At 40.5% G+C, this 27,991-nt stretch overlaps 1 long non-coding RNA gene across 5 annotated transcripts; it reads left to right on the top strand.

Moving 5' to 3' along the window:
* LOC112543710 (uncharacterized) lies at nucleotides 1–27,991 on the top strand. 5 transcript variants are annotated; one of them, XR_012901027.1, is made up of 5 exons: nucleotides 148–160; nucleotides 5,799–5,880; nucleotides 18,934–18,990; nucleotides 26,174–26,419; nucleotides 27,555–27,991. It is a non-coding gene; the product is annotated as an uncharacterized LOC112543710 (long non-coding RNA). The 5 variants fall into 5 exon arrangements; XR_012901025.1 differs by lacking the exon at nucleotides 148–160 and adding an exon at nucleotides 1,089–1,182; XR_003086928.2 differs by lacking the exon at nucleotides 18,934–18,990 and having other exon boundaries at nucleotides 1–160.

Genomic DNA, 27,991 nt, shown 5'->3' with positions numbered 1-27,991 from the left:
GAGCAATTCCCACCATTTTAAGAGTTCTGAGATTTGTCAATAATCTGGATCTCTTGTGACATCACTGTCCTGAAGCACTCTGAAGAATAAGCATGCTAGAAGCAGCAAAAGGAATAGGAGGCTTGTGACTACAGGAAGAGTTGAGGAGGCACGGGAGCAGGTATATAAACCAAAATGGCCTCCCCACAAAGAGGGAGAGAATGTAATCTAGACATCTGCTGAAGAATAGAAAGGGAAGGTGGCTAAAATTCTGCCAGACCTGCCCTGAAAACCAATTAAAAATGTCAGCGGGGAGAAGATTCTATGGGAATTTGCAAGTGGGGAAGGGAGGTTTTGGGGAAAGAGGATATTTGTATTTTTGAGTTTCCATGCATTTTAATATTTTATTCCCATAAAGTTATAATAATCTGTATCTGAAATTAATGGCTAATGTATTGTTGCATCTGACTCAAAAAGGGCTTAGCCTTCCAAATTGTTATTTTCATGACATATTAATAGAGAAATTAGATTGATTAAACCTCAAATAAACTATTCTTTCTGACAGGGTTGCAACGTAGCACTATTTTATTTTTGAGAATCCTGAACTTTAACACACAAACAAAGAAATAAAGCTGGCTGCCCCTTAAGCCAGAAAGGTTTCTGTTGTTTTGAATATGTCTTTTTCAGCTGTGCAGGGGATAATGACAATGAAGGAGGGCTTTGTGACCTTTCTGTAATTCACTCAAGACATAAATATGCCTTCCCATGGCATCTCAAAGTGAGGCAACAGATTATGAGGGCTTTGAGGCCACAAAACTGGTCTTTCAAAAAGTAAAACTTTGTCATAACTCAACTCTGAAAGGACTTTTGACAAATGTGACCATACTGTCACACTCTCTAAGTCTAGACTATAGAATTTCCTGATAGAAAGTCTTCAATAAACTGGAAGCTCTGACTGCAGCTGGATAGGGAATACATTTTGGAAAATTAAATGTAGTAATAGTATTCTTGTTTGTCTACTTTAAAATGGTCTCATTTTCTTTTGATTGCTGTTGTGAGATCTCTATGGTCCTGAAAGTACTCTTGGCTCTTCATGTGCAATTATTTTCCAGTGGAAGTATCTAAGGTTGTTAGAGTATTACCAAAAGGAACCCAGCTTTTGGATAGAGATTTCAGCTACCAGAACGAATTCCATTACTTCAGGTGAACATTTCCCTCTCTCTCTCTCTCTTTCTCTCTCCCCCCCCCCCTTCCCCTATCTTCCCTTTCCCCACAAAATGGAAAGACAGTCAGTCCTAATACATTGAGACATTGCTTTAAAAAAGAAGCCAAGTGTGGTTGTTTGAAAGCAAACCAATGAACATCTGCTGTATTTTGGAGGACATCAGATCTGAAGATTTATATTTATCCAATTGGCATCAAACAACTTGAAAATGCAGTAGTTTGCTTTCATATAAAAATAAAGAAGGATTTCTGAAAGTGTCTCAATCCTTCCCACCTACATTTAATTGCCCAACACATCTGACAAGTACCAAGCCTGTAGGCAGGAACGACCAGGTTTGGTATTTTTTCTTCCCTCCTCAGATAAAGGCCAAGCTCTGCACTTTTGAAAAGCAAACGAAAGAAATGGAAATATCTCCCCCTTCCAAAGAGCCGCAGGTTTTAAAGGATACTGGGATAAAAAAAATCCTCAAAGCTGTCTGCATGGTGGCTAAACAAGATTAGGTAAAACACATCCTCTCCAAGGCACAGACAGAATATAAAACATCTTAATCCCTCTCCTGTAGGTACCATAAGCAGTTACTATGCAGAAGAAACTTGTGTACGGTAGGCAGTCCAAGGAATGCATGCCTGTTGGACAGACATTGTTAACATTACACCAAATGTGTGCTTCTGGACTTCTGCAGGCACTAGATTAGATACAAGGCACAGGTAGAGGCACACTGTAATGTCTTTACAGGCAAGAAACAGATTTCTGCTTTATTCGGGTCTACATTTTCTGTCAAATTAAAGATAGTTGGGTGGCCTGAACTGCTAAAAGACAGTGAAAGAAAGATGAATTTCAATGGAGACAAAATATCTCCACAAACAAGCAGCTGAAAATTTCTCTTTTCATCCTATTTCTCTTTTCATCATACTAACAACAGTAACAACATTTAAAAAAAATCTAAAGCCCTCCTGATGAGGTAGCCACTAGATCTTTTGTGAGCTAAAGGAAGCTGGCCAAACCTCTTCCCAGATATGCCTGTCTCCCTATCAGTTGAATTAGTTGAGAGCTAAATCCCTTCAATGAAAGCTACCCCTGAGTACATCATTTACATGTATTACCCTGCTCTTTCTTTTATTGTGTTCTTGTTTTGGTTCAGTGTTTTCCTTAATTTGAAATGCCAGTTTCCCTTGCTGTACATTTGGAGGTATTTGGTACTAAGACAGAAAAGGCTTGTTTCCGAAGCTGAATTAACCTAACAAAAGGGAAAGGAATCAGAGCTTCACACAGAGCCAAAAATTTCAATCAAAATTTAAACTCACAAAGACAGCAAGTGTAAAATAAAAAATGTTTCCTCGTGTAATGGCTTTTTGGTACACATGCTATACATCTATTTTATCTATAAATGGATAGATTAGATAGAAACTGTTGCAACAGAAAGATAATATGTATCACCTGTAAAGTAATATTATGCCACTGTTAATTCTGGTTTCCTATTTGTAACTAGAAATTAATTTTTTGGTACCTGAAAATAGTACTGTCAACTGTACAAGGACATATCTAGCATATTTCACTGCAAGATTCAAATTGTATGGAATCCACAAAGTACAATATTTGTTTTCCCCAAACCTACTGGGATTTCAAGTCACCCACCATTCATTATGCTGAAACAGTCTTTTAAAATGGATTATTTTGAAAGCTTACTAGGAATAGCTTCTCCATCTCCATTAGCAAGCTGTGGACTGGTTCCCTTTGTAAGAAGCTGCAGGGGATGGAAATACTTGGCATCACATTGCAGTTTGCTCCGGAAAATGTTCAAAATACAATACAAGAGCTGTTTACCATAGTGTCTATTAAAATATCTGTTCAGAACCCCCAAAGAACCAAGAGCCTTACAACTAAGATAACAAAATAGCCAGGGAGACAGAAATCTACTGAACACTTGATTTAGGGAATTTCTGTGGGAATCAGTGGCTCTTGCTGAAGGGTTTCTTTTTTAACCTAGTTAATGTTCTTTGGATATTGCCTACTCTACTACAACGACAAGCATATTGTATGCAGAAATGATCCCTTCTACTTCTTTATTCTCTGAAGAATAATTAATCTTAGTAGAGGAAGGGGGACAGTACAGGCTCTGTACTCGCAAAAGTGAAATACACTTTTTTAACAGGGATAGGAGTAAATGATTCGATATGCCTCTCCCGGGACACAGATGGTGCCAGATCAGAGAGTCCAGGTTTAGAGAATTTTGACTAGAAAGAGACAAGTATTGTTTTCATTAGAGATGGTCAAACTTCTTCAATCAAAATTAAAAGAAGTGACACTTTCCCCAGTCCCACAAATCAAAGTTTTCTAAGGCTGGAGATAGTTTGGTTAAAAAGCTCCATCTCCAGCTTAGCAAAATGAGGGAGGTCCCAGAATAGGTAGAGCTTGTCTATGCACTAACTGGCACATGTAGACCTTGCTGGTATACACATCAGAAGTTCCTTAATGCACTTTAAAACAGTGCTGTTGGAAACCGAAAGCTTCAGAAATCACACTCCTGTAGCATACACTGCGGCCACTGTATCCACAAGTCCTATGTCCTGCCACCATACAATTCCTTTAGACTTTTACATGTAGTGGTAGTGCTTTTGTGGGGAGCCGGTTCTCCATCCCAGAACTGAGCCTTATCTACTGGGGCAATCAGGTGTTCCACACATTCCTTATTATTATGTCAGGTCAATGGACAGTCTTGTGTCCATAGCCCATAATCAAGTAATTTTCTGTCTTCAGAGGACATTCCCATACCAGCATCAACTTCCTGGATGCCCCAATCAATTTCAATAAGCGAAGCCTGCAGATAGTTCTATCAGAGGGTATGTCTAGACTACATGGCTCCGTCGACGAAGCCATGTAGATTTGTTTGTTCGGCAAAGGGAAATGAAACCGCGATTTAAATAATCGCGGCTTCATTTAAATTTAAATGGCTGCCCCGCTCTGCTGATCAGCTGTTTGTCGGCAGATCTTGGCAGTCTGGACACTCCCCTGTCAACATGAAAGCCCTTTATCGACCTCCCCGGTAAACCTCATCCTACGAGGCATAACGGGGAGGTAGATAAAGGGCTTTCAGGTCAGCGCAGGTGCGTCCAGACTAGCGCCCTGAGTTGACGAACAGCTGATCAGCTGTTTGTCGGCTCAGCGCAGCAGCCATTTAAATTTAAATGAAGCTGTGATTATTTAAATCACGGCTTCATTTCCCTCTGCCGATCAGCCTAATCTACATTGCTCCATTGAGCCATTTAGTTTAGACACACCCCAAGAAGGCCACACCTAACTTTCTTACATCATGCATCCAAGTAACCACTCCTGATATATCAAGAAATCTGTTATCTACAGCCAGGCACTAAAGTACCCCAGAATATGCTCTGAGGAAAAAGTCTTGGATACAGACTATAACACTGACTTAAAACTGCCTTAACACAAAACAAGGACCCTCCATCAGAGTAGATTAGTTCATGGAATTCACAACCCAAATTCTCCAAAAGAACATGCTTCCGTATAGAATAAACAACCCACCGACCACACATTCCACATTCATGATGCCCCATTTGTACTCCACACAATCACAACCCCTACTTGACGTGGGCCACATCTGAAAGAATCCTTCCTGAACCCCCTCTTCCAATCTTTCTACAACCCCAACTTTGCAAGCTCATCATCAGAAGCAAACTCCCCCCACAGTAGGATTCACCATCTCCAAGCAGCACCAGACTCTGTCAGACCACCGGATGCAAACTCTGCAGATTACATGTTCACTGCCACTCTGAGGTCTTAACCTCCCACCAAATGCTTTTCAGGATCCATGGATCTTATACATCCCTATCTCAACATGCTGTGTACCTCATTCAGAGATAATAGACAATCACTATGTTCTCAAATAAAGTCACACAGAAAAATGACACAAGACAAAGCACCCTATCACCAACAAAACCACCATATCACACATAAAGCAATCCCTCTATATCAGACCTCTCTATCCTCAAAAGAAATCTAAACCCCTTCAAAGGATAAGCCTAAGTGCTTAAATTCATAACTTTGCTAGACACTAAAAATATGGACTCAACAGAGATACTGGATTTATAACTTTTTAGAACAAACTGTAGAAAGACCAGCCAGCAAGTATGAAAAATCAGGAGTTGGGGCAGGGGTTAATGAGTTCCTATATAAAACAGTGGCAAAAATTGGGACTGTGCCTATAAAATTGGGACATCTGGGCATGCTAACAATCTGTAAGCCACTAACAACCCCATCCCCAGCATTTGTTCCTTCCCCCACCCTCGCATGACTGGGGAGGGCTTAACTTGCCACTTCATCTTGAACGGTCCTTTGAAATACCAGTTATGTTAAGGAATCTGTTCCACCCTGTGGAGGACAGCACATAATGACACAGCACATTCCCCAGACCTGAAGAAGAGCTCTGTGTAAGCTCAGAAGCTTGTGAGGGGAGACAGGTCCCTGTTAGGACAGAAGGCTAAACTGTATTTATTAAGGCTGAGAGGGCAACTTTAACTAACCCCCCTTGCTAGCCTAAGATGGAAGTGGCTCAATATGCTGTGGTCCTTGCCTCTAGAGAGAGAATCTACATTGAGGGTCACAGTGAGCCTCTGAAGCAAGCATGATCCACCATGAAGTGCATGACCCACTGAAGCAAGGTCAGAGCCTCGTATATATTTATTAGGAGTTTCCTCTTTCCCCTTTACTTTTATTTTGTTACGCTCTTCATATTGGTTTTTCTATTTGCCTGCTCTGTATTCTATTTAACCCCACATTTTTCCCCCTTTGCCATCTCTCTTTTCCATTCTTAGTCTTATCTTAATTCCAAGAATGAAATGATACTCAAAGCCAACTTGAGTTTTCAAAACTCTGATGATATTTGTTCAACATCAGGCAAAATGAAACATTATGCGTGAGCAACTCTATAGACATTCAGCCAAATAGAACATGTTCAATAAAGCAGATATTTCTCTAACCTCATACCAACTTTTAGTGTAAAATCAAAGGCTCTCAAAATCTGAGACACAGCATGAAGCAAGCTAACAAAAGGCAATTTTAATACACTGTAGTCTCCATATGATTTTATGCTCACAGACAATCTAAGCTAATCAGAAGATAACCTTTTATGAAGGAAGACATTCAGGCATGATTGTTGTCCAGTCTAGGTTTCTACACTAAGGCCAACAATAAAACTACCAAAATATTTTATTAATGATCTGCCTTAATGAGCTATTTATAATTGTGGCTAAAGCTAGTAAGTCTCCAAAATAATGTTTATATTTAAGTCTTTGTATCCTTAAAAAGGAAAGATTTAATTTTTGTTTAAAGGAAAATCAAAAGGGACACTGCAGTTTCTTAAATAAGACACAATGGAGTTTTTTCATGGTCTTTGCAGTAAAACACACAGTGATAAGCCATATGTGAACATTTTGTTTTCCCCTCCAGATTCCAGTGCTAGGAAAAGATTTTGCCCTTGATCATGAGGTTTTATACATGAAAGGCTTCAAATATATCCAAGCTAAAGATGAACACAGAATGCTAATTTGGGTTCACACGAGGAACTGGACAAGCAAAGTCTTTTTTTTCTAGATTGTTAAAAATGCACACTTTTTGAGGGCCTTTATCCCTGAAGTACATAAAACTGATCTTCTGATCCATTGTGGAGAGTTATGAGAGAGAGAGAGAGAGAGAGAGAGAGAGAGAGAGAGAGAGAGATTAACACTTAAGGTGTTAACACATTTTGACTAATAATCAATTATTAATTTATCACAAAAACGAACGTGTTATATTTTGTGCATATTTTTGCACACAACAAAAGAGATGTTAATTTACACAACACTTTACACATAGAGAAATAAATGTATTCTCTTCCATAAAGAGCTTACAATCTAAATAAAACAAGAGAAACCAAACTAAGGATACGTCTAGACTGTGTTGCTGTTTCAGGATACTGGAAGTATCCTGAAATAGCAACATCACATCTTTAAAAGCACCCGCTGTTTCCCCAAATAGCGGGCACACTATTCTGACGTCCCTGTAACCCTCGTTCCATGACGATTAAGGAATTTATTGGAATAGTGTCTTATTTTCAAATTTGGCACTGTCTACACAGAGCCAAATTTCAAAATAAGCTCTTTTGACTTAGACTCAGAATAAGCTACGCAATTTGCATAGTGCAAATTGCGTAGCTTATTCCAACAGAAGGGTGCAGTCTAGACGCACCCTAAGACAAGTCACAAAATGATAATCCTAGAGAAACGGAGGTTGTGGAGAATACTGATGAACAGAACAAAGGAAATTATCAATGGAATAATTTCCTTATTTATGCAATTATACTGCAAATTCCAGAAGGATGTATTAAGTCTATAATACATGATCAGATGGTGTGAAATCAGTTTTTATCATTCAAAGTTTGGGCTGGCCATATTACTAACAAGAGGCAAATCTCATCCTAAAAAGGACCAATAAAATCTCTTTCTCTAAATAAAAATATCAAAACTTTGGAGTTCAATATCTTGAGATATTCCAGGGCTGAACCAAATGCTGTTTATCCCACTGAAATCCTGGGAATCACACCCTTCTAATGGTATAAGGTTTTGCCTTCTAGGGCTGTGTCCAGACTCAGGGTTTTTTTTGAAAAAAGTAGCCTTTTTTCGAAAAAACTTCCCCTGCGTCCAGACTCAAGCCGCGTTCTTTCGAAATTAATTCGAAAGAACGCGGCTTTTCTTTCGATGGCGGTAAACCTCATTTCACGAGGAAGAACGCCTTCTTTCGAAAATTCCTCTTTCGAAAGAAGGCGTTCTTCAATGTAAATAGGGCTTCTTCAAAAGAGAGCATCCAGACTCACTGGATGCTTTCTTTCGAAAAAGCAAGCCGCTTTTTCGAAATTTCTCCATGCAGTCTAGACGCTCTCTTTCGAAAGAGGCTCTTTCGAAAGATGCTTTCGAAAGAGCCTCTTTCGAAAGAAGCCTGCAGTCTAGACATAGCCTAGGACTGCAAGACATCAGGCCTCAAACTGTCACTGTCACAAGAACTGAGCACAGCTTATCCTGGCCATTGAGCATTTGCAATGTGGGAGTAGAAATTTCATATTTGGGCAAAGGTAGAATAGTTACTACCTCTGTAATTCTGCTTCTCAGAAAATCTCATCTGAATAGATTCCTACTCCCAAGGATAGGCCACCTAGGAAAGACATGCAAGAACCATCTTGTTTCTCTCAGATGTTTAAAGCTCTTCCAATTAAATCTAATTATGAGACCAATGACTATGCTATTTCAGTTTCCAAATGTGCACTAGTAGAGAATACCTCATATTTTCAGTGTAATAGTTGCCCAAAGAATATTTGTATAATAGGAATGGGAGGAAAAAAATTCTATTGAAAACATTCCTTTCCTTCCTAGCTCTAACTGGAAGTGGATAAATAAGTAGGAATCCAGTCAAATGGGAACTTCAGAGAATCAAAATTAGAGCTGAGTAATTATTCCTTCAGAATTCTTGCTGTTGCAAGTTATAAAGCATAGCCTCTCTGCACCATGATGAATTTGTGGGTTCTCTGAAAGGCATGTTAGGTGAAGTATAATATGGAGGCATTGTCATGTCAGCTTGAGTTGGAATGTTGCCTCATTATACTGACATACTCAACATCAATTCATCTATGCACAGTCAGGTGTTAAAAACAGAAACCTTCAATTTGCTATGCCCCCTTTTTTTGCAGCATTTTGAGGTTACTAGATGACCTTAGGTAATCAAGCTACAACTGCAGATTCCTCTTCTCCTTCATGCAGCAAGGAGGCCTTGTCTACACTGAGGCTGTGTCTACACTGGCGCCCCTTTCCGTAAAAGGGATGCTAATGAGACACTTCGGAATTGCAAATGCCACGGGGGATTTAAATATCCCCCGTGGCATTTTCATGAACATGGCTGCCGTTTTTTTCCGGCTCGGGGTTTTGCTGGAGAAAAGCACCAGTCTAGACGGGATCTTGCGGAAAATAAGCTCTTTTCCGGAAGATCCCTTATTCCTACTTTCAATAAGGGATCTTCTGGAAAAGGGCTTATTTTCTGCAAGATCCCGTCTAGACTGGTGCTTTTCTCCAGCAAAACCCCGAGCCGGAAAAAAACGGCAGCCATGTTCATGAAAATGCCACGGGGGATATTTAAATCCCCCGCGGCATTTGCAATTCCGAAGTGTCTCATTAGCATCCCTTTTACGGAAAGGGGTGCCAGTGTAGACACAGCCTGAGAGTTTGGTTTGTACTTAGCTGCATTAGGTCAAATTTCTAAACAATAAATCCACAGTATCATGCCCATTCCATCGACTCTAAGGGGCATTAAAGTTGATTTCAATACCCCTGCTTTTCATGAGAAATAATGCTAAACTTGATCTTGCATGGTCACCTTTATGGTAGTGCAGATGCAGTGCTGTGAAAGTTGACAGTCTTGGCCTCTGGGAAGTGTCCCACAGTGCCTCATGATGACTGATCTGACCAGGATTTTTAACTATACTTCTCTCCAGCTACACAGAAGGGGTATTTTGGAATAACTCATGTTATGCATACAGCTGGAGGACTTCTTACTCTGATTCCTGTAACCCTCATTTTACGAGGAGTAAGGGAAGCCAGAGGAAGAGTGTTTTTTTCTTTGACTTCCTGTTGTGTAGCCAAAATCTGAAATAAGCTATTTACACTTAAGCTTTGAAACTGACATAGTTCAAGTTGAGTAGCTTATTCAGCATTAGCCCTTCTGTATAGACATGCCCCATGTGAACAGGAAAATCCCTAGGAAAATTTTAATTTCATTTCCTGTGTGGCCAGCATGGCAAGCAGACCTCAGAGCAGGCAGCACACCTCAGCAACCCATCTGACCATGAATTCCCAGAGTAGCAGATGAGCACGAACATGGAGCATACAGGAGATCCTAGATCTCATTGCTATGTGGGGAGAGGAATCTGTGCAGGCAGAACTACAAACCCTCAAAAGAAATGTAGATATCTCTGCCAGGATCACAAAGGGCATGGAGAAGAAAAGATAAACCAGGGATGCTCAGCAGTGCCAGGTGAAAATAAAGGAGCAGAGGCAGTCATACCAGAAGACAAAGGAGGCAAAAGGATGGTTTGGATCATCACTGAAAACATGCTGCTTCTACGAGCAGCTGCATGCGATCCTAGTGGAGCATCTGACCAGCTTTCCTAACCAGTCTGTGGATTCTGCCAAAGACACTCTTCTGGCAGCCTCAAGAGGACAGTGTGAATGAGGAAGAGGAGAAGGAGCAGAATGGTCAGCAAGCAAGTGGGGCAACCGATGCCACTAACAGCCAAGATCTTTTTATAACTATGGAGACATTCCCAGGATACCTTGTGGCCAGTCCCTGATGCTGGGGAAGGCACTTCTGCTAACATCACATGTTTTATCATGCTACAAGTGGGTTAAGGTAATTGGGTGTCATCTGTGGTGGCCACTCTGCCTATACAGTGGGGGGCTCCCTGGAACAGCTTGTTCATGTGTTCAGAGATGGAACTGGAATCCTCCCTGCACATCTCCATGAAGCTCTCATAGAGGAACTTTTTAATCCTTCTCATGAGGCTTCTGGGGAGGCCTGCCTTATTTCATCCTTCATGGTAGGACACCTTTCTATGTCAAGCCAGCAGTAAATGGTCTGGCATCACTGCAGCACACAGCATTTCAGCATAAGGTCCAGGTTTCTGGATACATTCAGCCAGCATCCACTCTGTGTGATTCAGAGAAGACTGATATCTCACAAGGTAACCTAGGTGAAGTAAGGAACTCTGCAGTGAATCTCCATTTGCTCATCCCCAGTGAAACATGGCTTGAGCTCCTGCCTAATGCCTGGACCCCTTTTCCCCTGCCACCTGCATGCTTCTGCAGGAAATGAAAGTTGCACTCTCTCAACAAACACATGGGCACTGCATGAAGCCCCTGCCCTGTCTTGCCTTGTTGCCAAACCTTGACCCCCTTCCCTCTTTCTCCCACATGCTCCTGTAGCAAGGGACAGTTGCATTCTCTCAGCAAATGGGTATGCCAAGCATACAGGTACCACATGGGCATGTTGGAACCCCCTTCTCTTCCACAGGTTTGAGCCCCAGCCTGTCCCTTACCCATGACTGACCCAAACTGAGTCCAGCTGCTTCTATAAGATCTCTGTGGTGTACTTAAAAGTGGGAGCTTAAAAGTATAACTGTGACTTCGTATATAACACATCCTTATTGTCTATAGACATACTTGCATTTTATGCTAAGAGATAAGATTTTACCCTTGACTATGCATCTCCTGTAAAGACCTTTTTCCAGAAAAGCGTCTGTGGCCAATGTAGACACGCTTTTCCGGAAAAAAGCCCCAATCGCCATTTTCGCGATCGGGGCTTTTTTCCAGAAAAGACTACTGGGCTGTCTACACTGGCCCTTTTCCGGAACAGTGTTCTGGAATAAGGACTTATGCCCGAGCGGGAGCAGAATAGTTTTTCCGGAATAGTGGCTGATTTTGTACAGTAGAGCGTTGTTGCTTTTCTGGAAATTCAAGGGCCAGTGTAGACAGCTCGCAGCTTATTCCGGAAAAGCGGCTGATTTTCCGGAATAAGTGGCCCAGTGTAGACACAGCCTCTGAGTTTAGAGATTCATTACAAATTTTTGCTAATGGACTTGCAATTTCATGTGCCAGTTCCTTCAATATTATTGGATGAAAATTATCTGGGCCCCCCAATTTACTCCCATTAAGATGTTTGAGTTTGGCTTCTACCTCGGATTTGGTAATATATACCTCCATATCCTTATTCCCATTTGTTATGTTGCCATTATCCCTAAGCGCTTCATTAGCCTCATTAAAGACTGAAGCAAAGTATTTGTTTAGATATTGGACCATGCCTAGATTATCCTTAACCTCCACTCCATCCTCAGTGATTAGCGGTCCCACTTCCTCTTTTTTTATTTCCTTCCTATTTATATGGCTATAAAACCTTTTACTACTGGTTTTAATTCCCTTTGCAAGGTCCAACTCTACATGACTTTTAGAGTTTCTCACTTTGTCCCTACATGGCCCAACCTCAATAAGGTAGCTTTCTTTGCTGATCCCTCCCATTTTCCATTCCTTATATGCTTTCTGCTTTTTCTTAATCACCTCCGTGGGATGCTTGCTCATCCAACTTGGTCTAAACCACCTACCTATACATTTTTTCCTCTTTCTTGGGATACAGGCTTCTGATAGCTTCTGCAACTTTAACTTAAAATAATCCCAGGCCTCCTCCACTTTTAGATCCATAAATTCTTTAGTCCAATCCACTTCCCTAACTAATTTCCTTAATTTAGTAAAATGAGCCCTTTTGAAACCAAAACCCTAGTCTCAGATTTATTTTTGTTTATCCTTCCATTTAGTTTGAACTGAATTAGCTCATGAGCGCTCGAACCAAGGTTGTCCCTACAACCATTTCTTCTATGAGGTTCTCACTACTCACCAAAACCAAATCTAAAACGGATTCCCTCCTTGTTGGTTCAACAACTACTTGATGAAGGAATTCATCAGCTATCACATCTGGGAAATCTGAGTCCTATTATTACCACCAGTATTTGTTCTCCAGTCTATATCTGGAAAGTTGAAGTCTCCCATGATTACACAGTTTCCATTAGTATTTACTTCTTTTAAAATCATTAAAGAGGTCTCTATCCGTATCCAGATTAGATCCCGGTAGCACACCTCAAGCACTATCCCAGGGGAGGATCTAGTAGTTTTCTTCCCCAATGTGATTTTTGTCGAGACAGACTCTGTCTTCTCCATTCCTTCACTTTTTAATTCTTTGCAATCTACCTCATCGTTGATATACAATGCTACTCCACCACCTTTACCTTTATGTCTGTCTTTCCTAAACAGCACATACCCTTCAATACCTGTACTCCAGTCATGCCTAGTATTCCACCATGGTCCTATAATATCAGGTTTCACTTCCTGGACCAGTAGCTCTAGTTCCTCCATTTTGTTACCTAGGCTCCTCGCATTGATGTACAAACATCTTAATTTTTGCTGTTTCACCTCACTCACATTCTTTACCCCATTTGGCATGGACATTGTATCTCCAATATGACCTATTAGACTAGTATCCACTCTGCCCTTCCTCCTTATGTCCATTATCCTACCCCCGGCTATATCCTTTCTTATTTCATTTTCCTCCCTCTCAATGCTAAAATCCGGCGTAGGGATTACCTGGACATCTCCCAACCGTCTCCCCCAAATTCCTAGTTTAAAGCTCTCTTAATCAGTTGTGCCAGCCTCCATCCTATAAGTCTGTTTCCTTCCCTACTTAGGTGAAGTCCATCCTAAGAGAACAGTCCTCTGTCCGTGAATGCCTCCCAGTGGCCATACATCCCAAAGCCCTCCTTATAGCACCACTGCCTAAACCACCTATTGAGCATCATAATCCTATCACACCTTTGTTGCCCTTCTCTAGGAATAGGCAGAATCCCACTGAAGATCACCTGAGCCTCAATTTCCTTAAGCGTCCTCCCCAACCTGGCATAGTTTCCCTTGATTCGTTCCAGCGAGAATCTAGCCGTATCATTTGTTCCTACATGAAGGATGATCAATGGATTCTTTCCTGCTCCCTTTAGGATCCTCTTCAACCTCAGTTCCACAGCCCGTATCTTAGCACCTGGCAGACAGCACACCCTTCTGTTCTCTGGATCAGCTCTGGTTATAGGCCTGTCTATTCTTCTCAATAAGGAGTTCCCAATCACGTAGAGCTGCCTTTTCCTGGTGACAGCGCGATTCTCTGGTCTATCCCTTGTTTCCTCTGGCTGCAAGTCCTTTCCATTCCTATCTTCCCTTGTAATCTTCTTCAACACATCCTATATCCTCCTGGTGCTCATTATTGGTGTTGTCTCCATAGACTCTTCCCCTTTATGTATAGGACTAGCTACTCTTCTCTTCTTCCTTGCCTTTCCACCTTCAGTGGCCACTTGCTGTATCCCTTCTCCCTTCTCCAACTCTGCGTACCTATTCTTGAGCTCTATTTCTCCTTCACTGGCACATCTTTTCCTCTGCCTGGTTCTCATAGTCAAATGCTTCCACTGTCCATTTTCTTTGCCCAGCAGTCCCCCCTCAGAGGCCTTTGATCCTGCTTCAGTCTGCATGTCCAGGCTTTCCCCTTCAACCACCTCATGCCTTTGCTCTATCATCTGCTCAAACCTCCTTCTAAACTTGACCAGAGTTTCCACCTGCATCTCCAGTCCTCGGATCTTTTCTTCCATCAGTTCTATTAGGCGGCACTTCATGCGAACAAAACTCCTTTCAGGTACCCCCTCCAGAATCATATACACACCACAGCTGCCACATCCACTCATTCTCATTGTGGTCATGGCCACTGCAATCTCTGTGTTAATCAGCCTTCTCACCTAAATCCTGTTAGTCCGGCAAACACAAAAACAAACCAAAACACCCTCACCCCCATGGCAAAAACAAACCCTAAACAAGGCCCACAATCCAAACTCCCCTTACAAAATCCCACTCAAACTCCCCTGTTTACAGCTCTGTTTTCTGGCTCCTGTGCCACTGCTGCTGCCGCTGCTCATAACCTTCCATAGCAGAAGAGTATTGATTGCCTTGGCTACTTGGATCACAACAGCCCTCACCATAGATTTCTCCACTCTGGATTGATTCCCAACTGACTGATAGCTGTCTGGCACTGCAAGCTTCCACAGGGCTACTGCCACTAACTTCTCCTCTGCCAGAGCTGGTCTCATTCTGGTATCCTTGCACTTCACAAACTTCCAATAAAGTGACCTTATGCATGTGAAAGTTTTGCAGCCACTGCTTATCATCCTGTAACTGCATCAGTATATGATTCCACCAGTCTGTGCTTATCTCACAATGCTAAAAATTTGACCTTAATAAATTCAACCTTATCCTGTAGTGTGGACATGTCCTAAAACACATTATGCTATATTCTCCAAAGCTGACTGACTACTCTGCAAATTCTTGAAGAAGGTAAATGGTGAAGAATTGGGAAGTGTGACCATTCAAGTACAATAGAATACATGCTTGACTGGGTCCTATGGAAATGAGAAATATGGCCAGCCCTTGGGTTTTTAGAAGACCAAGATATTTTCTCTCTGAACTCCAGTGTCTAACATGTCATGTAGCCATGATTTAGGTGACACCACATTAAGAGCAAAACCATTACCAGTAATTTAAAAAAATAAAAAATCTATTTTCAACTGTTTCAGGAATAAGCTCCCTGCCCCCGAGACTCTACAATCCAACACATCCAAACTGTGTGATTAAGTGCAACTACTACATCTGAAGAATGCTACACTGCACCACAATCCCTGAGCAATTTTTATAAGAATCCAATGCATTATTGCCTTTATATTCTCTTTTGTTATCCATCCAAGCTTGGCTAATCTTCATAGATAAGCTTCACTTGGCTGAATGCTATGAAAGCACTTGTGTATGGGAAGTTTGTTGACATTTTAGCTACCAACCTGAAATCTGAATTGTCAGCACCAATACTAACCATTGCTGAGGAATCCCATTACTCTTTGGATCAAAGAGAGTCTAGCACTGTGGTCTCCAACCTTTTTAAACATGAGATCACTTTTTGAATTGAAGTGCAATCCAAGATCTACCTCATACTCAAATACCCTTGCCCTGTCTCCTTTGTGCCCCTTCTCTGAGGCCTTGTTTCTGCTCACTCCATCCTCCCTCTCTCTCCTATCCTCCCGCACTTTCACCAGGCAGGGCCAGGGGATTGGGCTGCAGGCTCTGGTCTTGGATTAAGAGATTTCGAGTGTGAGGGGCTCTGAGCTAAGCTTGGGGCAGGCATTTGGGGTACTGGAGGGTATTCTAGGTGCAGACTCTGGAAGGATGTTTGAATGCAGGGGTGCTTGGGTTATGGCAGGGGCTTGGATTACAGGAGGGGGTTCATGAGAGGTGTAGGATTTCAGGATGTGGGTTTTGACTGGGGACTGCTCAGGTGGCTCCTGGTTGGTGGTGCAGTGGGGCTAAGGCAGGCTCACCCCTGCCCTACACCACCACTCACAGAAGGAGCCAGCAAACTCCATCCCAAGTCCTGTTGTGCCCCACTACTCTGCTTTCTGGAGATAGGATACAAGGTGGGAGGGGGCACTTTAACATCAGTGCCACTCTTCTCCCTCCCCTGCCCTGCACAGCAAGCAGGAGGCTCCCAGTGGTGGAGGGAAGGCAGCTCCAAGGCAAGGGGCAAGAGATGCGCAACAGTAGGGGGAGGTGCAGCTGAAGTGCTGGCACTTGATAGCCTCTTGGCCAAACCAGTTAGGATCACCTGACAGAGGCTCCAAGATCAGCCAGTAGATCCCAATCTAGTGGTTGGTGACCACAAGTCTAACAACAGGCCAACTCCAGAATCACCCACAAAGGCACAATTAATATTTAAGTTTACTTGTGGGACAGAAGCCCTCCTGCAGATCTCAGGTGCAAACAGCTTACATAATTTCTAAGGATGTCCATGTATTGGAACCATTGGTAGATGTCCAGGCGTGCATAAAAACACATAAACCAGAAACACCCCTTTGCATTTCCTGTCACCTGTCAAACGTTGGCAAGAGTGGGCATGACTGGAATAGTCAATGATTGCAAATGTGGCTTTTCTGACAAGTGCCTTTGCACAGCCCTTTACAAATATTTGCTTTCCCTGTTTCTGTGGGAAATTGTGACAGAAGGAGTGGTAACCTTATTTCTTCCAACTCAGTTTTTTCCCCAGGGAAAAAGCAAACAAATAAACAACTGTGCATAGGTAAAAGTCCAAAATGAAAGACCTTTAATATTAGGTTTCAAAATCTGCAGGGTGTGAATTGTCCCAGGTATGCTTTTTTCCAATAAGCATATAGTTTTGAATGTGATATGAAATGGATTCTACATTGTGTAATCAACCTGGATCACTAGCATTACTAACAACAACTGAAATCACCTGCCAGAAGAAAAACCAGTTACTTTTTACCCTCCACATCTGAGCTAGTATTATACATTTATACTACGTTTATCACTATTTATGTTGACAGTAACACTGATACTTCATAACCTCACTCTTCCTTCCATTTAAGTAAGCATGTTTCTTTCCAGTAGTGCTCTATGTGACATAGTGAATCTAACTTAAAGAATAACTTTTTTTCTTGGAACTTATATATATATTAGCAATTTGGTTTGGATTTACACTTCACTGTCTGGTGAACAGAAAATCAGATTAAATGGGAAAAGATATAAACAAAATTGTTTTGAAAGAGTACTTGAGGACTTATGGTACTAAACTGGACTTGATGTGATTGGCAGCACATTAAATAGAGCTCTATGTCAACCACAGAGTGGACTCAGTAAAGGCAAGATGTCAAGTTACAAACTGCAGACTTTGAGACTCCATCTTAACTCTGTTACATTTTGCAATATTAGCTGGGAAAAAGTTTATATATACTATGCTGGAAAGATTTAACATAGAGACACTATCATTTGGGCCAGGTAACATTGTGACCAAAATAATTATTAGTAAAACAAAACTAAAAAAAAAGAAACAAAGCAATCCTGGTATATTATAAGTAGGCTAGTTCAACAATAGTTATAAAGGTTATAGAGGCCCCAAAGTAAATAAAATATTAACTCTCCCAGGGTATGTCTACACTACCCCGCTAGTTCAAACTAGCGGGGTAATGTAGGCATACCGCACTTGCAAATGAAGTCCGGGATTTGAATTTCCTGGGCTTCATTTGCATAAGTGGGGTGCCGCCATTTTTAAAACCCCACTGGTTTGAACCCCGTGCAGTGCGGCTACACGGGGCATGAACTAGGTAGTTTGAACTAGGCTTCCTAGTTCAAACTACCGTTACTCCTCGTACCGTTACTACCTAGTTTGTGCCCCGTGTAACCGCGCTGCCCGGGGTTTGAACCAGCGAGGTTTTTAAAATGGCGGCGCCTCGCTTATGCAAATGAAGCCCGGGAAATTCAAATCCCGGGCTTCATTTGCAAGTGCGGTATGCCTACATTACTCTCCTAGTTCGAACTAGGATGGTAGTGTAGACATACCCTCAGTAAGTTAGGCCTCTTCAGCTGACAACCATCACTTAATTGATTGCTAAAGATTTTGTGATGATTTGTACACCAGCTTTTTTCTTTGACACCTTCACTATAGTACGATATCACCAGCCAAAGATAAAAACTTTGGTTTAAATACATAACTAAGTTTATTTTATTAAAATAAACTTAAACGTATTTAAAAGATTTCCTCAGGAAATACTTACTGAGATCTACTTGAGTTCTGGAAATTTATGGGAGTCTAAAAGATGTGGCCATTTGAACCAAAGTCACAACTATTTCCAGCCTGTAATAACAAATACTTTGAACTTCCATAATTCCTTTCATATGAGGATCTCAAAGTGCCTTACAAATATTATTTAGCTATTTTTCATTTACAGGAGCCCTGAGAGGTAGGTAAACAACATTTTGGGGTCTGCTCCTACAGTCTCTTTCAGCCTATCTTCAGGTAAAACTCCAACTCTTGTTCTTGCTCAATCAGGATTTCAGGAATGGACCTATAGGTATTTTTGTGACCCATTCCTATTAATCATGAATTTCAAGAAACTGAATAATACTATATATGTTTTACATATACAAAATAGCTTAACTATATATGTTGTGGCTTCTCTACCTGTAATGTGGCAACAAATAATAATGTCTTGTTTACTTGCAAAGGTATAAACTGTGGGCAGCAGCTGACAATGAGAATGATATAATCAGAGAATCACTCAGGTAAAGAAAGAGTTGGCTGGTGATATCCTCAGCATTTTTAAAAAGCTGCATCATAATAAGATTTAAACAGTAAGGGTAATAACCCAATGGAACAATTTATCAATATTTGTGTTAGATTCTCTATCACTGGCAAATTTTAAATTGATGTTGGGCTTTTTTTTTTTCTAAAAGCTGTGTTCTACGAATCATGTTGGGGACAATCTATGGCCTTTATTACAAAAGAGGTCAGATAAGATGCTCACAATGGTGCCTTCTGTCTTTGTAATCTATAAATCTATGAAAGACTTTTCCAAGTTCCAACTCTTACATGTTCAGTTAACCATCTGCAACAGCATAAGCTGGTGACTGTCAGTAATGTTAGAATTATTTATTTTTAAAAATCATTTTTTGTAGGACTACTAAAGCATTTCATTATTATTGAAGTGATAGAAGTCAATGGGAGCTGTAGATGTTCGGCGTATCAAAAGATTAGATCCTAGCCGCTTTACTCCCGCAATAAGCAAAATTAGCTATGACATTCACCTTACCCCTATTTTACAGTGGAACTTGCATTTTTCTTACTAATTCTGCTAATTATCAGAGATATTATGTATGTTTTGACCAATATTAACTCTGTCTCCTGAGTTCTTGAAAGCTGACAAAGAGGGTTCCTTCAAACAAGGGAATTAAAGTTTTTAGGAATGGAAGGTTGGTGAAAAAACTACCTTGAGCAAAACCTATTGCTTGTTAAGTTAGGTCTTAGCCATTACATATGTTTTTACTTTTCTTTGTTTGTAACCTATTCTACTATCACTCCTTTTATGTGGTGCCACTTAACTTATATCTTCTTGTTAATAAATTTGTTTCACTTCTAATATAAATCAGTCCAGTGCTGTATTTCAATTGAACTCTCAAATGGGGAGTTTTCCTCTCAGCAGTACAAAGTGATAAGCTGTGCTTGTGTCTCATTAGCAATGGACCTTATTATTTATCTGCATTTTCCAGCAGAGGGTTGGATATTTCAGGGCAGATTGTTTGGGGAAAATTTGGGATTTGGGTGTGTGTTGGAGCCATTTAGTTAATAGTAACCAAGGCTAGTGGGGCCCAAAGTGTGGCTACTGGAATCAGAATTGCTGAACCAGAGCTGCTTAACACAGAGATTTTGTGCATGTTTCTATGTTGGTTGGGAGCATCCAGAAAGCGAGCTATAGCAGCATAGCATTTTAAGACACTCAGGATAAACAAGTGTCAGGACAAGGAGTGACACAGTTTCAAAGTGGTTTGGATTACTCCCCAAAACACACACTTACATTCACCCATATTCATAAACTGATTGTTATTTGAAGACTATATACACATGCATTACACTGAATACCCGGACACACTAACATAACTAACATAATAGATTTCAGGATTCAGCTTCCCATAAATGCATACAAGTAACTCCAATTAATATTGGCAATGGTAGTTCCATGCACAGAATTAAGGGGATGTACTCTCATGCCACCACATGTAACTAAGAAGAAAAAGGAATCCAGACATAAATGTCACTCAAAAAACTGGTCCCTCCAGAAAGCAAGCATCTAAAGATTATGCTTAACCTTAGCATCCATGTAACTGTGGAATGACTGCTCAGTAGGGCTTGGTCTACACTACATGGGAAGATTGAATATATGCAACTCCAGATATGTAAATTATGTTGCTGGAGTCAATGTATCTTACATCACGTTTCCGCACTATCCACACAGTGGGAGGTCGATGGGAGCAAATGCTCTGATCAGCTTCCCGGATTCCTCAAGAGAGGAGGAGTACCAGCACCAATGGGAGTGCTCTTTGAGTTTGATTTAGCAGGTCTATACTAGACTTGCTAAATCAGACCCCAGAAATTCAACCGCAGAAGCTTCACTCTTTCGCATAGTACAGATGTGCTCTGACTGTCGTTTTTTTCTGATTTTTCTAGTTGGTAATGCTAGCAAGTCTAGTTCTTTAAAGAGAAGTTGGGAGTGTTTCTATTATATATAACCCTTCATCTTGATTTATATATCAGATATCTGATCTTTGAAAATATACACAGAGAGGAATTTTCCGTGACTTGTTCAAACTGAACAAACAATTTTGGTTCTCAACATGAGAACAGTGTATTTATTAACTGAAAAATATATATTTTTCATGAAACATTACAAAAGTTCTTAGTTTGTCTTGTCCTATTTCTTTAATACACTTGGAAGAATGATCCAAGTGCTTTCTTTTTAGAAAGAATAGTTCTGGTATTCTAGATTTTGGCTAGTGCTAAAAAATGAGGAGAAAAACCATTAGCATTCAACAAAACCACACCAGAACTGTATGATAAATTTGTCAAGCACCTTTGACTGCTTCAGCTACATTTACTCTACCAGGATTACCTTCTACATTTCAAATCTCATAGCTTCCATTTTTAAAAAATCAATCCAGACAAAACTGTTTGTTTGCTTGAAAACATCCCAAATGTGAAGATTTTCACTCAGAAATACACATCTTAAGCCAAGGTAAAGAAATATTCAACCCTCAGCCAGTGACAGGTTTAAGACCTGATATTGTGTGTGTGTGTTTATAAGGGAAAAGAGGAGATTCCCAGCTTTACAGTAGGGAACACATCTCTTGTTTTTTAATTGAAAGGTCCAGTAGATATCAGGCCTTAAACTTAAGAGAGAGTTTTATATGAATAAGTATCAGTAGGTTACTTTTAGAATCTTTTCATTGACCTCATGTGCATGGAAGCAATGAACTGAGGGAGCTCCTTGTCATCGAGAAAGGATCTGTTAGAATAATCTTGTTGGCATTCTCCTACATTGCTCCAATCCCACAATGAAAAGCTAAGGCTATGTCTAGACTGCAAGCCTCTTTCGAAAGACAGCGTCTAGACTGCACGCGGAACTTTCGAAAGAGCAAGCCGCTTTTTTGAAAGAAAGCACCCAGTGAGTCTGGATGCTCTCTTTCGAAGAAGCCCTATTTACATTCAAGAACGCCTTCTTTCGAAAGAAGCACTTTCGAAAGAAGGCGTTCTTCCTCGTGAAATGAGGTTTACCGCCGTTGAAAGAAAAGCCGTGTTCTTTCAATTTAATTTCGAAAGAACGCGGCTGCAGTCTAGATGCAGGTGAAGTTTTTTCGGAAAAAGGCTACTTTTCCCGAAAAAACCCCTGAGTCTGGACACAGCCTAAGTGACCCATTTACATACCCAGTGAATCTCTAGTCCTGTGCTTGTACCATTGCTCTGACCACCAGATGGGACTCAGACATCCATCCTGCCCACCCTGTGTGCCCCTTTGGACAATCTAAAACTTTGGCCAATTTTAAAATTTGGTCTCAGTCAACTTTTAGGCCATCTATAATATTCAGCTGTCATAAACTGTGGGACTGTAGCCTACTTTAAATTTTGGCTATTTTAAAATCTGGGCCTTCTGAAAAACTATGGCCATCTTAAGTTTTTGGCCATCTTGAAATTTTTAGATTGCGATTTTTAAAATTTTCCCATTTCAGGGTGCATATGTCAATTTTAAATATTTATAATATTAAATCCACTAAACTGCTTGGGCCATATTTTTAGACTTTGTCTACACTGAGAAATAAGGTCAAAATTACTAAGGTTGATTTTCTAGCACCTGATTTTGTAAAGTCAAAAATTCATATCCTTGCTGTGTGCAAAAGTTCAATGTAGTGCATCCCCAGTAGGGTGGCTACCATCAATTTTGATAGCGATGCACTGTGGGTAGCTATCCCACAATTCCTGCCACCCCTTTGCATTCTGGGTTAGTTTCCAGTGCCTGATAGGATCAAAAAAGTGCAGCAGGTGATTGTGGGTACATGCTGTCAGTGTCCCATAATGCACACATCTCCTCCCTCCCCTCCACTTGAAAGCAATGGCAAACAATATCTTTGCACCCTTTTTTTCCCTGATTATCCAGACGTCGTAGCAGGCTAAGCATGGAAACCAGCATGGAACACAGTCAACAGCAAAATACTACTATGGCAATCATATTAAGCATCTTGCTCCTTATGCTGCAGCATGTCCAGAGCATATCCAGGGCCTGCTGGAATAAGGAAGAATCTGAGGAAGCCATGAACATACTTGAGATAAGCCATTGGTGGATGCTGCCGGCATACAAGAACACGTGGGGGGGGGGGGGCGTGGAGGAGGAGGGGAGAGTGTCTGTGCATCTGGCTGTCCTGGGAGTCCATCATGCAGGTCAGCACCTGTCACAACCATCAAGACTTTCTCATGTGTTTTTACTTTGCATTCCCTGCATGATCTCTTGTCCTCACATTCTGCTTGCATCTCACTTAATTGCTCCCTGTCCAAGTGGGTGGATTGCACTTGCTCCTTGAACATGTCATCCGAAGTATATTTTTGCCTTCAGATTTGAGCTACCCAGCAGCTGGATGAGTCAGACCAGGGGAGAGTGCAGCAGACTTGCTACTATACCCACTGTAATGAAAAGAGAAAGACAGACTTCACAGGAGATAAATTGTGGAGCATAAAATCTAATCTCTTAGCATAAAGGAAGGTCTGCCCAAAGACAATGGGGATGTGTTGTGTACAAATCCCCAGGTATGCTTTTAAGTGCATACAGCAGGTACACCACAGAGATCCTAAGGGAGCAGCTGACTCAGGTTGGTGCCAGGCATGGTAAGGGAAAGGTCAGAGCTTGAGCCTGCAGCTGAGAGGGGCTCTGGGAATTGCAGTAGGGCAGGGCAGCGGCTCCTGGTGTTCCACTTGCCTGCTGACCATTCTTATCATCATCCTCTTCCTCATCCACACTGTCCTCCACACTACTGCTCAAGGCAGACTGAAGAGTGTCTTCAGAGGAATCCAGAGACTGGCCTGGGAAACGGCTCAGGTCTCCAACTTGAATCCTATGCACTTGCTCATAGAATCGGCATGTTTGCAGCAAGCACTCAGAACATCCATTTGCCTCCTTTGACTTCTTGTACCTCCGCCTGACCTCTTTTATTTCCATGCAGCGCTGCTGAGCATCCCTGGCATATCTTTTTCCACCATGCATTTTGCAGTCTTGGCATAGATATCAACATTTATTTTACTGCTTCATCATTTTGCCTGAACTGATTCCTCTCCCCACACAGCAATGAGATCCAGGATCTCCTTCATGCTCCATCTGCGAACCTGGGCATTCATAGTCAGGGATGATGCTGAGCTGTCCTACCGCCTGCTCTCAGGTCCACTCACCACACTGGCTATATAGAAAATGAAATTCAAACTTTTCTGGGGCTTTTCCTGGTCACCTGGAGACCAGCAGAGTTGAAAATCCTGGCCAGAGTGGTCATAGCAGGACACTGTGAGACACCTGCAGGGGGCCAATAACATTGACCTTCATAGTGCTGTGGCTGCACTATCCTGAAGTCGACCATGCAAGGTTACATTTACTGATACTCCTCATGAAAAGCAGGAGTACCAAAACTTTAATGGCCTTTAAAATCAATGGAACAGGCTTTCCATTGTTTAGAAAATCAGCCTAATGTGGTTAAATTCAACCTAAACTCCCAATGTAGACTAGGTCTTAGTTATTCTAAATTGGTATAAACTTACAGTCTCTTATACCAGCTAATGATAGGCCCTAATTAATCTTTCAAGTGTAGCTATCTTTCAAGAAAGTTGATTTACAATTTTTAACTTATGTTTAAATATAGGAAATGAACTTTATACTTATGTGAGTTGAAAGAAAGAAAGAAAGAAAGAAAGAAAGAAAGAAAGAAAGAAAGAAAGAAAGAAAGAAAGAAAGAAAGAAAGAAAGAAAGTTTTTTTCAATCAGTTCAAAAACAGATGAACACTTATAACTCAAAAATTTCAAAATCAAATTTGAAAAAATTATGAGCATTCCGAAAAACAGGGCTGCTGGTTAAAATAAAATATTGAATTCATCCTTAGTTACAGTATAAGCAGCTTTAACTCAAACATAAACAAACACATACAATATTTAGTCACAGATGTATTGTAGTGTGCATGTGAAGTATGAACATTATTATAGTTTCAATTGACTTGCCAGTGATTGAATATAAGACATTAAAAGAGTGTGTTTTATGCATTTTCAAAATAAGCCCCACAGAGAACAAATAAAATTGGTATGCAATTCTTTCTTGAATTGTGTCTAGAATTATTAATAAATGATCATGAAATGGAGAAAAGAATATAAAGCAGGTGTCTATTTTTTCATTTCTTTTATCTGTTATTTACCTAAAGTACATTCTTCTGCTGACAGAAAAATAATAACATCACTAGAAAAGGAAAATCTGTAGATTGTTGCAGGTGATTTGTGGTAAACTGAGAATAGTACAGTGATCCTACATTTCTGGTACATAACAATTTTGGAGGCTGTTTTTTATTTAAAAAAAATCATGGTTCATGCTTATTTTGAAATTAAACATTTAAAGACCCTAAACTCTTTGTAAAAATGGAAAGCCTTTTTATAAAGCACAAAATAAATAGTGTTTGGAATTTTGCAGAGTTGAAAATTGTGATTGTTTTTAAAGAGAATAAAGAAAGACTGAAAGAAAGAAAAAAAAAGAAATAAGACTTGGATATTGTTGCAATTTGAAAAAACAAACAAAACAATTTCCTCTGCAGATAATATTAAAGAGTTGGAAAAATAATTCCACAATTTTCAGGTAAACTGCACATGTATGTTAATGCCAAAGGGCCTAATCCTGTTCCCAGTGAAATCAATGGGAGTCTTCCAATTTATTTCCTTGGGAGCTGAATTATGCTGCACATAGAAATGTCATGTTTTAACGATAACCATGGGGGAGTTTTCAAAGGTGAGACAGGTACTTGGCAGATGCAGGGAGGATGAGTGTGGTTGCTGTGATTATGACATGATTTTGCAGAGGACTCCTTTAATTAAAATCTTTTACCAACCAGAGAAACCAGAAAAATCTGGAGAAAATGGCAATCACTGAGCAGTCATTCCTCTCTAGTTGGTAACACTATTAAGTCTAGTTCTGTAAAATAAATTCTGCAAAGTTCCTCTGCGTGTATGCTAATTATCTGATGTTTTATAGAAACAGTTCCATTAAAAAAAACAACCATGGATGCTTGTGCATTTATTAGTAGGGGATGGAGTGAGCAATGCTTGGCTGCATTCTCTCTCTCTCATCTCTCCAGTTGAGTGCCAAAGTGTGACCGTTTTTTGTTTGTTTTTGTTTTGTGTTTTAGAAAAGGCTAGTCTGGCCTGAAAATGATACCCCAAATGGGACATAAACAAGGAACACAGCATTTTTACCCTAAAATGGAACCACAGTCCTAACAAGGGGCGTTTCTAAGAACAGTGGATAACACGGGCCAGAGAAAAAGCATGAACAACTTACAAGTTTAGCACGGTTACCTCCAATGGAAAATAGAAGAGATCCTATAATCTCAGTATGAAGACTCTGCAAAGGAGTAATGTTGAATAATGATCAAGTAAACACCCTTACTTTTTAGATGACTTTTTAAAATCCAGGACTAATCTAGTTTCTGTAAGAAATTCCCTAAAGTCTGTGTGTTTGGGGGAAGAAGGCAGAAAGGTGGAACTCATTTATGGTGGTTCCTTTTGATCTTGTAACCTGTGATTCTGGCTATGTCTGGACTGCAGTGCTTTTGGTATCCCAGAAAAGCAATGCTGCATCCAAGAACACATCTGTTTTTCAAAAAAATTTTTTTAGAAAAGTGGACCTGTTCTTTCACCATCCCTGCAAACCTTGTTTTATGGTGAAGAAAGGATGGCTCAAAAAAGCAGGTTTTTCTGAAATTTGGTGCCGTATAGACACGCCACATTTTGGAAAAGCCTCTTTCGAAAGAAAAGCGGAAAAAATACACAAATTGTGATTCGCAATTTGTGTATTTTTTTCCGATTTTTCTTTGTAGTCTAGATGTAGCTTCTGAGTCCCCACAATCAACCCCTTCTTTCATGGGCCATGCATTGCCCTCAGCATGCTTATAACACTTGCAGCTCTACATTAAGAGAAGGGCTATAACCACATTTCATAATTCATGGCTGCAGATGGTTGTCTGCAAAGATCAGGAAGGAATTTTTCTCCCAGTGCACAATTGGCTTAAAAGTATCCTGGCACTAAATACTGGTAATCAGAGGTGCTGACTCTTTGGGTAATCTGGGACTAGAGCACCCGGGGGGGGGGAAATTAGTGGGTCTGGAGGATCCACTGTGTCAAGCTTGTCACTGACCCTTCAGAGCCATCACTCTGTTGTAAAGCAGGAATAACACAATGGGGAAATCAGGCCCAGTGGGATGAGTGAATACATTAGGAAACTCAGAGTTCAAACTCTTCCACTAACTCATGTCTGACCCAAAACTGCTCTAAATGTCTGTTCCTGCACTTTCCCTTTAAAACATATCTGCAATATTTATAAACTGCCCAGGGATGAGTGAGAGTTGGTTAATTAATATTTGCAAAGTGCTTGGAAAGCCTTAGATTAAACATACTGTAGAAATGCAAATTATTACTAATCATACTGCTTATGAAATGGCTTTTATTAATGTCATGTCCCAACAATAAGCAGAAGAAAATCTGTTTCATTATCTTGTTTGCATCAACAGTTTTCATCTTACAATGGGTCAAACCATCCCCTACTTCATTAAAAGTCATCTGGAGGGACTTTGAGGCAAAAACTTTGTATAAAGACTATCAAAGGATTCTCCAGGATGGAAAAGAAAGGTGACAAACCTGGGGAGACATGGCTGGGGAAGACTCTCATATTCTGAGACATTTGAACCAGATTTGCACTATCTGTAGAACTGGAGATACTTCATTCCTCAATAAAGAACTTCAAACCATTTCAGTTTAGGTTTTCATAATATGTGGGAAAATAGTGATTATATATATTAGCCTGTTTAGAATTGGGTTATATCCTGAAAAAAATCACACAATGAAATATATGAATAGTCTGTTAATATAGGCATGCAGTGTTGTTGTAGCTCTGTTGGTCGCAGGCTATTATAGTACTTAAGGGTGGTGAAGTAATACATATTAGTAG

This window comes from Pelodiscus sinensis, chromosome 2 (assembly GCF_049634645.1).
Source record: "Pelodiscus sinensis isolate JC-2024 chromosome 2, ASM4963464v1, whole genome shotgun sequence".
In the NCBI taxonomy this organism is placed as follows: domain Eukaryota; kingdom Metazoa; phylum Chordata; order Testudines; family Trionychidae; genus Pelodiscus; species Pelodiscus sinensis.
This window is presented reverse-complemented; position numbering and strand designations above follow the sequence as displayed.